Below are 10,417 nucleotides of genomic sequence, written 5' to 3'. Positions count from 1 at the left end.
ATACACAGAAGTATATATTTTTAAACCTGCATATTTAGCGAAAAGAAATCCAGGTTAGCAGGCAATATTAACCAGGTGAAATCGTGTCACTTCTCTTGCGTTCATTGCACGCAGAGTCAGGTATATGCAACAGTTTGGGCCGCCTGGCACGTTGCAAACTAATTTTCCAGAATGATAGTTTCCAGATTCGACCATATTAATGACAAAGATAAACAGCTGCCTGTGATTGGAAACCATATCAGGCCACCATAGACATACAAATCACCTAGACCTACAAAAACACTAGACATACAAAAAACCCTAGACATACAAAATCCCTAGACAATACAAAAACTAGCGTACCCCCCCTAAGACAACAGAGATACAGTGTCTTGCGAAAGTATTCGGCCCCCTTGAACTTTGCGACCTTTTGCCACATGTCAGGCTTCAAACATAAAGATATAAAACTGTATTTTTTTGTGAAGAATCAACAACAAGTGGGACACAATCATGAAGTGGAACGACATTTATTGGATATTTCAAACTTTTTTAACAAATCAAAAACTGAAAAATTGGGCGTGCAAAATTATTCAGCCCCTTTACTTTCAGTGCAGCAAACTCTCTCCAGAAGTTCAGTGAGGATCTCTGAATGATCCAATGTTGACCTAAATGACTAATGATGATAAATACAATCCACCTGTGTGTAATCAAGTCTCCGTATAAATGCACCTGCACTGTGATAGTCTCAGAGGTCCGTTAAAAGCGCAGAGAGCATCATGAAGAACAAGGAACACACCAGGCAGGTCCGAGATACTGTTGTGAAGAAAGCCGGATTTGGATACAAAAAGATTTCCCAAGCTTTAAACATCCCAAGGAGCACTGTGCAAGCGATAATATTGAAATGGAAGGAGTATCAGACCGCTGCAAATCTACCAAGACCTGGCCGTCCCTCTAAACTTTCAGCTCATACAAGGAGAAGACTGATCAGAGATGCAGCCAAGAGGCCCATGATCACTCTGGATGAACTGCAGAGATCTACAGCTGAGGTGGGAGACTCGGTCCATAGGACAACAATCAGTATATTGCACAAATCTGGCCTTTATGGAAGAGTGGCAAGAAGAAAGCCATTTCTTAAAGATATCCATAAAAAGTGTCGTTTAAAGTTTGCCACAAGCCACCTGGGAGACACACCAAACATGTGGAAGAAGGTGCTCTGGTCAGATGAAACCAAAATGTAACTTTTTGGCAACAATGCAAAACGTTATGTTTGGCGTAAAAGCAACACAGCTGAACACACCATCCCCACTGTCAAACATGGTGGTGGCAGCATCATGGTTTGGGCCTGCTTTTCTTCAGCAGGGACAGGGAAGATGGTTAAAATTGATGGGAAGATGGATGGAGCCAAATACAGGACCATTCTGGAAGAAAACCTGATGGAGTCTGCAAAAGACCTGAGACTGGGACGGAGATTTGTCTTCCAACAAGACAATGATCCAAAACATAAAGCAAAATCTACAATGGAATGGTTCAAAAATAAACATATCCAGGTGTTAAAATGGCCAAGTCAAAGTCCAGACCTGAATCCAATCGAGAATCTGTGGAAAGAACTGAAAACTGCTGTTCACAAATGTTCTCCATCCAACCTCACTGAGCTCGAGCTGTTTTGCAAGGAGGAATGGAAAAAAATGTCAGTCTCTCGATGTGCAAAACTGATAGAGACATACCCCAAGCGACTTACAGCTGTAATCGCAGCAAAAGGTGGCGCTACAAAGTATTAACTTAAGGGGGCTGAATAATTTTGCAAATTTTTCAGTTTTTGATTTGTTAAAAAAGTTTGAAATATCCAATAAATGTCGTTCCACTTCATGATTGTGTCCCACTTGTTGTTGATTCTTCACAAAAAAATACAGTTTTATATCTTTATGTTTAAAGCCTGAAATGTGGCAAAAGGTCGCAAAGTTCAAGGGGGCCGAATACTTTTGCAAGGCACTGAATCTAAGGTCAGGGCGTGACACTTGGAGTAGTTGTTCCCCTTGCTCTGCAAGGGACGCAGATTTTGTGGAGCAATGAGTAACGATGCTTCGAGAGTGGCTGTTGTCAATGTGTTTCTGGTTCGATCCCAGGTAGGGGCGAGGAGAGGGACAGAAGCTACACTGTTACACTGGCAATACTAAAGTGCCTATGAGAACATCCAATAGTCAAAGGTAAATGAAATACAAATGGTATAGAGAGAAATAGTCCTATAAATACTATATTAACTACAACCTAAAACCTCTTACCTTGGAAGATTAAATGTTAAAAAGAACCACCAGCTTTCATTTGTTCTCATGTTCTGAGGAAGGAACTCAAATGTTAGCTTTTTTACATGGCACATAATGCACTTTTACTTTCTTCTCCAACACTTTGTTTTTGCATTATTTTAACCAAATTGAAAATGTTTCATTATTTATTTGAGGCTAAATTGATTTGATGTATTATATTAAGTTAAAATAAGTGGTCATTCAATATTGTTGTAATTGTCATTATTACAAATAAATTTAAAACATTTAAAAAAATAATCGGCCAATTAAGCGGCACTGGCTTTTTTTGGTCCTCCAAAAATCGGTATCGGTATCGGCGTTGAAAAATCATAATCGGTCGACCTCTAGTCTCTGTAGATGGTTTGTCCTCTGACAAATCAGCTGTAAATTTCAGCTGTAATTTCGGTGTTCCTCAAGGCTCCACTATAGATTTTCCCTCTTGGTGACGTCGTTTGGAAACATAATGTTAACTTTCACTGCTATGCGGATGACACACAGCTTTACATTTCGATTAAACATGGTGAAGCCCCAAAATTGCCCTCTCTGGAAGCCTGTGCTTCAGACATAAGGAAGTGGATGGCGGAAAATGTTCTACTTTTAAACTCGGACAAAACAGTGATGCTAGTTCGAGGTCCCAAGAAACAAAGACATCTTCTGTTGAATCTGACAATTAATCTTGATGGTTGTACAGTAGTCTCAAATAAAACTGTGAAGAACCTTGGTGTTACTCTGGACCTTGATCTCTCTTTTGATGAACATATCAAGACTGTTTCAAGGACAGCTTTTTTCCATCTACGTAACATTGCAAAAAATCTGAAGCTTTCTGTCCAAAAATGAATCCATGCTTTTGTCACTTCTAGGTTAGACTACAACAATGCTCTACATTCGGCTTCCCGGATGAAGCACTAAATAAACTTCAGTAAGTGCTAAACACGGCTGCTAGAATCTTGACTAGAACCAAAAAATCTGATCATATTACTCCAGTGCTAGCCTCTCTACACTGGCTTCCTGTTAAGGCTAGGGCTGATTTCAAGGTTTTACTGCTAACCTACAAAGCATTACATGGGCTTGCTCCTACCTATCTTTCTGATTTGGTCCTGCCATACACACCTACACGTACGCTACAGTCACATGACGCAAGCCTACTTCCTGTCCCTAGAATTTCTAAGAAAACAGCTGGAGGCAGGGGTTTCTCCTATAGAGCTCCGTTTCTATGGAATGGTCTGCCTGACCATCTGAGAGATGCAGACTCAGTCTTGACCTTTAAGTCTTTATGAAGACTCATCTCTTTAGTAGCTCCTATGATTGAGTGTAGTCTGGCCCAGGAGTGTGAAGGTGAACGGAAAGGCACTGGAACAACGAACTGCCCTTGCTGTCTCTGCCTTGCCGGTTCCCATCTCTCTACTGGGATTCTCTGCCTCAAACCCTATTACAGAGTCACTGGCTTACTGGTGCTCTTCAATGCTGTCCCTAGGAGGGGTGCATCACTTGAGTGGGTTGAGTCACTGATGTGATCTTCCCGTCCGGGTTGGCGCCCCCCCCCCCCCCCCCCTCGGGGTCGTGCCGTGGGGGAGATCTTCGTGGGCTATACTCGGCCTTGTCTCTTGATGGTAAGTTGGTGGTTGAAGATATCCCTCGAGTGGTGTGTGGGCTATGCTTTGGCAAAGTGGGTGGGGTTATATCCTGCCTGTTTGGCCCTTTCCGGGGGTATCTTCAGACAGGGCCACAGTGTCTCCCGACCCCTCCTGTCTCAGCCTCCAGTATTTATGCAGCAGTAGTTTATGTGTCGGGGGGATCTCCTGTCTTATCCAGTGTCCTGTGTGAAGTATTCAATTCAATTCAATTGACTTTATTGACATGGCAAGTTCATTATTACTTACATTGTCAAAGTATACATATCAAAAAATATAAATAAAACGAAAATATATGTTATTATATATAAATAAATTATGAAGTAATTATCTCTCTCTGTGCATGCTGGGAGTGTTTGGTGCATGCTGGGAATTGTATGAGCGAAGGAGTGCGTGTGTTGTGTAGTGTTAGATATTCACAACTTTCTTTCGGTTTTCTATTTCTTGTTTGTTGTTCTTATTTCTATTTTTTGGTTTTCTTCTGTGCACGATTAAGATTATTATTTTTGTTGTGGTAGAATTAAGTGTTTAGTTTTTCCGTATCGAAATTACCCTGATTTTGGCTGGGATGGCAGCCGGAATGGGGATGCCGTCCCTGTCACTTCGTCACGGCTTTAGGTGTGTTACTGAAGCTACTGTCACGGTGGAGGAGTTTTTTGTCGCCGTAGGAGAGAAGGTAGGATACGAGAATGTTGCTTATGCATCCCGGATGAATAAACCGGTGGTGGTATTTCTTAAAGAAGAGTGTCTTGTAGATCGTGTGGTTGAGCATGGTGTACTTCTTAAAGAAGAGTGTCTTGTTGATCGGATGGTTGAGCATGGTGTACTTCTTAAAGAAGAGCGCCTTGTTGATCGGATGGTTGACCATGGCGTACTTCTTAAAGAAGAGTGTCTTGTTGATCGGATGGTTGAGCATGGCGTACTTCTTAAAGGAATGTTTATTCAAGTCACGCCGCTTTTGTCTCTGTCAACAAGGGTAACGATTTCAAATGTACCGCCTTTTATTCCAAATTAAATATTGGAGCGCGAGTTATTGCACTTTGGGAATTTCGCCAGTTCAATTAAGGTTGTCCCGTTGGGTTGCAAACACCCAGCGTTGAAACAGGTTATGTCATTTCGGCGACAGGCGTTTATGTTTTTGGACTCACCGGAGCAGACTTTAGAGTTATCGTTTAAAATGAAGTATGACAATCAACTGTATATGGCTTTTGCTAGTACGGGTAGTCAACAGTGTTTTGAGTGTGGGGATGTTGGTCATAAGCGACATGCTTGCCCGAAAAGGGAGAAGGCCGAGGGATGGGCGCAGGTGGTCTTCGTAACGCCTGGGCCCACTGATGTAGGGAGAGGTGAGCCGACAGCGGTAGAGCAGCCACAAGCACCTGTTGCTGAGGAACAAGTTATCCGTGTTGAGGGCACGGAGTTGCAACTTGTATTAGAGGGAAATGTTATGCAGCAGAAAAATATTGTTGTAGAAGGTAAGGATGTATCTGAAGAGCCAGTTCCTCAGACTGGTGAGCATGTGCCCAGTACGAGTGCTGGGGTTAAGGAGGGGGTTCATGTGGAGCTAGGCTCCCAGGTTGTGGAGGAAGTGCCCAGTACGAGTGCTGGGGTAAAGGAGGGGGTTCATGTGGAGCTAGGCTCCCAGGTAGTGGACGAGATGCCCACTATGAGTAATGGGGTACAGGAGGGGGTTCATGTGGAGCTAGGCTCACAGGGAGTGGAGGAGATGCCCACTACGAGTAGTGGGGTACAGGAAGGGGTTCATGTGGAGCTAGGCTCCCAGATAGTGGAGGAGACGCCCATTACGAGTGCTGGGGTTCATGTGGAGCTAGGCTCCCAGGTAGTGGAGGAGATGCCCACTACAAGTAATGAGGTTCAGGTGGGGCTAGTCTCCCAGGTAGTGGAGGAGATGCCTGGAACGAGTGATGGGGTGCAAGTGGGGTGTGTTGAAAGGGATGTGGTAGAGGGGAGTCAGTTGTCTGTGGCCTCAGCTGAGGAGGATCAGGAGAAGGATATCTCTTTTGATATGATAGCAGCTGGTGACGACTCAATTTACGATCTAGAGCCGGTAAATGGGTTTCTGGATCAGACTTTTGGGAAATCTGTCAAATTGGCAGATTATTTTGATGTTGATAAGTTTGTGAGGTCAGCTGTGATGTCACAGAAGATGGTGGGGTTAGACCAATTGAGTGAGAAGAAGCGGTTTCGCTTGAGGAAATGTGTTACTGCTTTTGCAGCAGCAAAAGGTGGTGGGAAACGTGGTCAGGTTAATAAGAGAAGATTAAAATAATGATGATGATCATGCTTCATAGGGTGTCTTTTTTCTCTTTGGTTTCTCTGTGGTTTCTTCTGCTTTTCTCTTCTCTTTTCTACATGGAGGTACTAAGGGTAGGTTCTGTCAATATTAATGGTGGAAGGGACAGGAATAAGAGGGCTTGGGTATTAGAAGTAATAAAACAGAAAAGGCTTAATGTAGTTTTCCTACAGGAGACACATAGTGATGAGGGAAATGAGGTTGACTGGGGTATGTGATGGGAGGGGCACTATATACTCAGTCATGGTACTAATTTCAGTGCTGGGGTGGCAATCTTGTTTTCCTCAGGTTTAGGGGTGACTGTGGTATCGACAACAGAGATTGTCAAGGGTCGGGTTTTATTGGTCAAGGTGGATGTTATGTTTAATTTTTTTATTTTTTATGTTTATGCTCTTAATGAGGGTACAGAGCGTATTGCTGTATTTGATCAAATAAAGGAAACCTTAAGACAGTGTGATCAACAGGGCTGTATGGTTTTAGGGGGGAACTGGAACTGTACAGTGGATTTTACTGTTGATCGCACCGCTGAAGAACCTCACCTGCGGTCAGCCACTTGCCTGTTTGGCCTATAAACTGAGTTTGAGCTTTCTGATGTGTGGAGAGGAAGGAATGTGAAAGTTAGGCAGTACACATGGCTAAAAGTTAATGAAGGTCGTGTCAGGTTAGACTGATTGTATGTATCTGAGCAATACTGTAGTAGGGTTGGAAGGAGTGACATTACTCCTGTGGGTTTCTCTGATCATCATATTGTTACTGTTGATATTCACTTGTCCTGTCCACGAAGGTCATCACCTTACTGGTATTTTAATGTTAAATTGTTACATGATGTCATCATTTGTGAAAGGTTGTTGTTTTGGGAAAAATGGAGGGTTACAAAAGGGAATTTTGAGTCCTTGAGACAATGGTGGGAGGTTGGGAAGGCCCAAATACGATTATTTTGTCAACAGTATACTGCTCTGTCTCAAATTGAAGTTAAAGAGACTATCAAGGCCCTTGAACAGGACATCAAGTCTATTGAATTGAAGCTACTCACTCAGCACGACCCTGGACTAGTCATGAACTTACAGGACCAGAGACATGAACTGAGGTGGTTTCTGCATGAAAGAGTGAAGGGTGGCTTGATTAGGTCTCGTTTCGCTTCCCTCAAGGATATGGATGCTCCTAGCACTTAAAAAAAAACCTAGGACAATCGACATTGCAATGTAAACAGATGGTCTGCCTTCGCCTCCCTGATGGGAAGGTGACCACGGATGACAGTTAAATGCGTCAACATGCCGTGGATTTCTATTCGGCCCTCTATAAGGCGGAGGATTGTGACTCTCTGTGTACTGAACAGTTGTTACACGGTCTTCCTCAATTGGGACCTGAGCAGAGAGACGCATTGGACTCTGATATTACACTGGAAGAGCTGTCCACAGCAGTTATGCAGCTCTCAACAGGCTGAGCCCCTGTTTTATTACCACTTTTGGGGGTCTATTGGGGAGTATTTTTATGAAGTGGTGTGTGAATCTTTTCATGAGGGTTCTCTTCCTGTATCCTGTCAACGTGCGGTGCTTTCCCTGTTGCCAAATAAGGGCGATTTGGCTCTCATAAAAAATTGGAGACCTGTTGCTTTGCTGTGCCCTGTTTACAAAATTGTTTCTAAATGTCTCTCAAACAGGTTGAAAGAGTATCTGGGATTGTTGGTCCACAAGGACCAGTCCTACTGTGTACCTGATCGCTCTATTGTTGACAACTTGTTTCTGATAAGAGATGTTTTAGACATTTGTAAACTGTCTGATGTAAATGTGGGTTTACTTTCTTTGGATCAGGAGAAGGCTTTTGATCGTGTGGACCACCAGTACTTGTTTAAAACAATGAAAGCCTTTGGGTTTGGGGATGTTTTTTTGTCTTGGATGAATTTACTGTATGCTGATCACTTTGTGACATCAGCAGATGTAATAAGGGCTTTATAAATACATTTGATTGATTGACTGATTCTAAGCTACCATTATGGAATTGTTTTAAGATAGACATACAAAGGAACATTTAGCTGAACATTTAGCCGAACATTTGATTTTGAATGTCAAGACCCCTTAAGGTATTTTTTGATATGTATACATTTTTTTTTGTATGAAACAATTAACTTGGCATTACTGCTATTAAACAATAGAATTGCATTAAATAACAGATTCATTACATGGAACAACAGATAGTCCCCCCCCAAAACGTAAAGGAAGTTTGTTCTGAAGTGTCTGTCCTACAGTATATCTGAGAGATATCTTATATCTGAGAGATATAAGAAAGATTTGAAAAACTATTTATATATATTTTTTACATGTATTTATCCACTTATTTTAGGCACTAAAGTATCTCCATACATTATTCCATAATTGTTAAAAAAACTGGTACCGGGGATCTGATTCTTGTGAGACCTGTCCTAGGGGAAACCGTGTTTCAATAGAGTGGTCATAATAGTTTCTAAGCCAATCCATACCAATGCAGCAGACGTTTTCCCGTGGGGCTCAGTTGGAAGAGTATGGCGCTTGCAACACCAGGGTTGTGGGTTTGATTCCCATGGGGGTCAGTATGGAAAAATCTGAAAATATATGCACTCACTATTGTAAGTGGTTCTGGATAAGAGCGTCTGCTACTGTATATGACTTAAATGTAAAATGTGTGGGTGTTTCAAGCTGTCCACTCTCGTTTCGCTACCAATGTCATTCTACCATAGAGGCATGATGTTCCATCATAAACTAAAGTGACTTTGAGTGCGTACACACACACATAAACTGAATCATATAAAGAGAAAGGCAGCTGGTGATGGATTGCAGGGCTGAGGAGCCATTACTTTTAGGTAAGTGACGACGAAACACATAAAGGCCACAATTGCCCATTTTGAAATGCGGTTAAAATCCTTATCGACATGCCGTCGTAGATGCCAATACACTGAGGCATCACAGTGACTGGAGCAATGGCAGGCAAAGAGTGATGGGCATTTACTGTTCACCAGACAGGCCCATATCTGGTGAATAGTGTAACACACACACGTGCACACAAGCAAGCACACACACAGCCATGCATCGACACACACACACACACACACACACACACACACACACACACACACACACACACACACACACACACACACACACACACACACACACACACACACAGGTGAATATTTGTGTACAGTTGTGTTAGCCAGGCATAAGAAAAACACAGGAAAGCACTCAGTAGGAACTCACAACCCCACAAAAGGAAACAATGCAACAATTCGTCCAATATGTTTTGAATACTGTTACGTTCGTCGATGGAAGGATTGGACCAAGGTGCAGAGTGGTAGGCGTACATTTTAATTTATTAAATGAACACCGAAAAAACAACAAATACAAACCATAACATGTAGTAGGGCTAAACAGCACAGTACCAAAAACAAGATCCCACACTCTACAGGTGGAAAAAGGCTGCCTAAGTATGATCCCCAATCAGAGACAACGATAGACAGCTGCCTCTGATTGGGAACCCTACCCGGCCAACAAAGAAATAGAAAACATAGATTGCCCACCCTAGTCACACCCTGACCTAACCAAATAGAGAATTAAAAGGATCTCTAAGGTCAAGGCGTGACAAATGCTGCCATAATTTGTCCAATATATTTTAAACAATTTGTCAAATATGTATTGAATGCTGCCACATTTTTGTTGGAAATTAGAGGCTGAGATAGATGATGCCCAGCAGTTCATAAATTGAACTTATAATTCATGATTTCAAACTGAATTGAAGGAATACTGCACTCAGATATAAAATTTAATTTTAACTTCTTCGATATAGGGGGCGCTCTTTTAATTTTTGGATGAAAAACGTTCCCGTTTTAAACAAGATATTTTGTCACGAAAAGATGCTCGACTATGTATATAATTGACAGCTTTGGAAAGAAAACACTCTGACGTTTCCATAACTGCAAAGATATTGTCTGTGAGTGCCACAGAACTGATGTTACAGGCGAAACCCAGATAAAAATCCAATCAGGAGGTGCCGCATTTTTTGAACCGCTTCATTCCAAAGACTACTTATATGGCTGTGGAGGAGCTAGGAGTCAGCTTACGTTTTCCACATTTTCCCCAAGGTGTCTACAGCATTGTGACGTATTTGTAGGCATATCATTGGAAGATTGACCATAAGAGACTACATCTACCAGGTGGTCACTT

The sequence above is a fragment of the Oncorhynchus mykiss genome, chromosome 4 (assembly GCF_013265735.2).
Source record: "Oncorhynchus mykiss isolate Arlee chromosome 4, USDA_OmykA_1.1, whole genome shotgun sequence".
NCBI lineage: Eukaryota > Metazoa > Chordata > Actinopteri > Salmoniformes > Salmonidae > Oncorhynchus > Oncorhynchus mykiss.
This window is presented reverse-complemented; position numbering follows the sequence as displayed.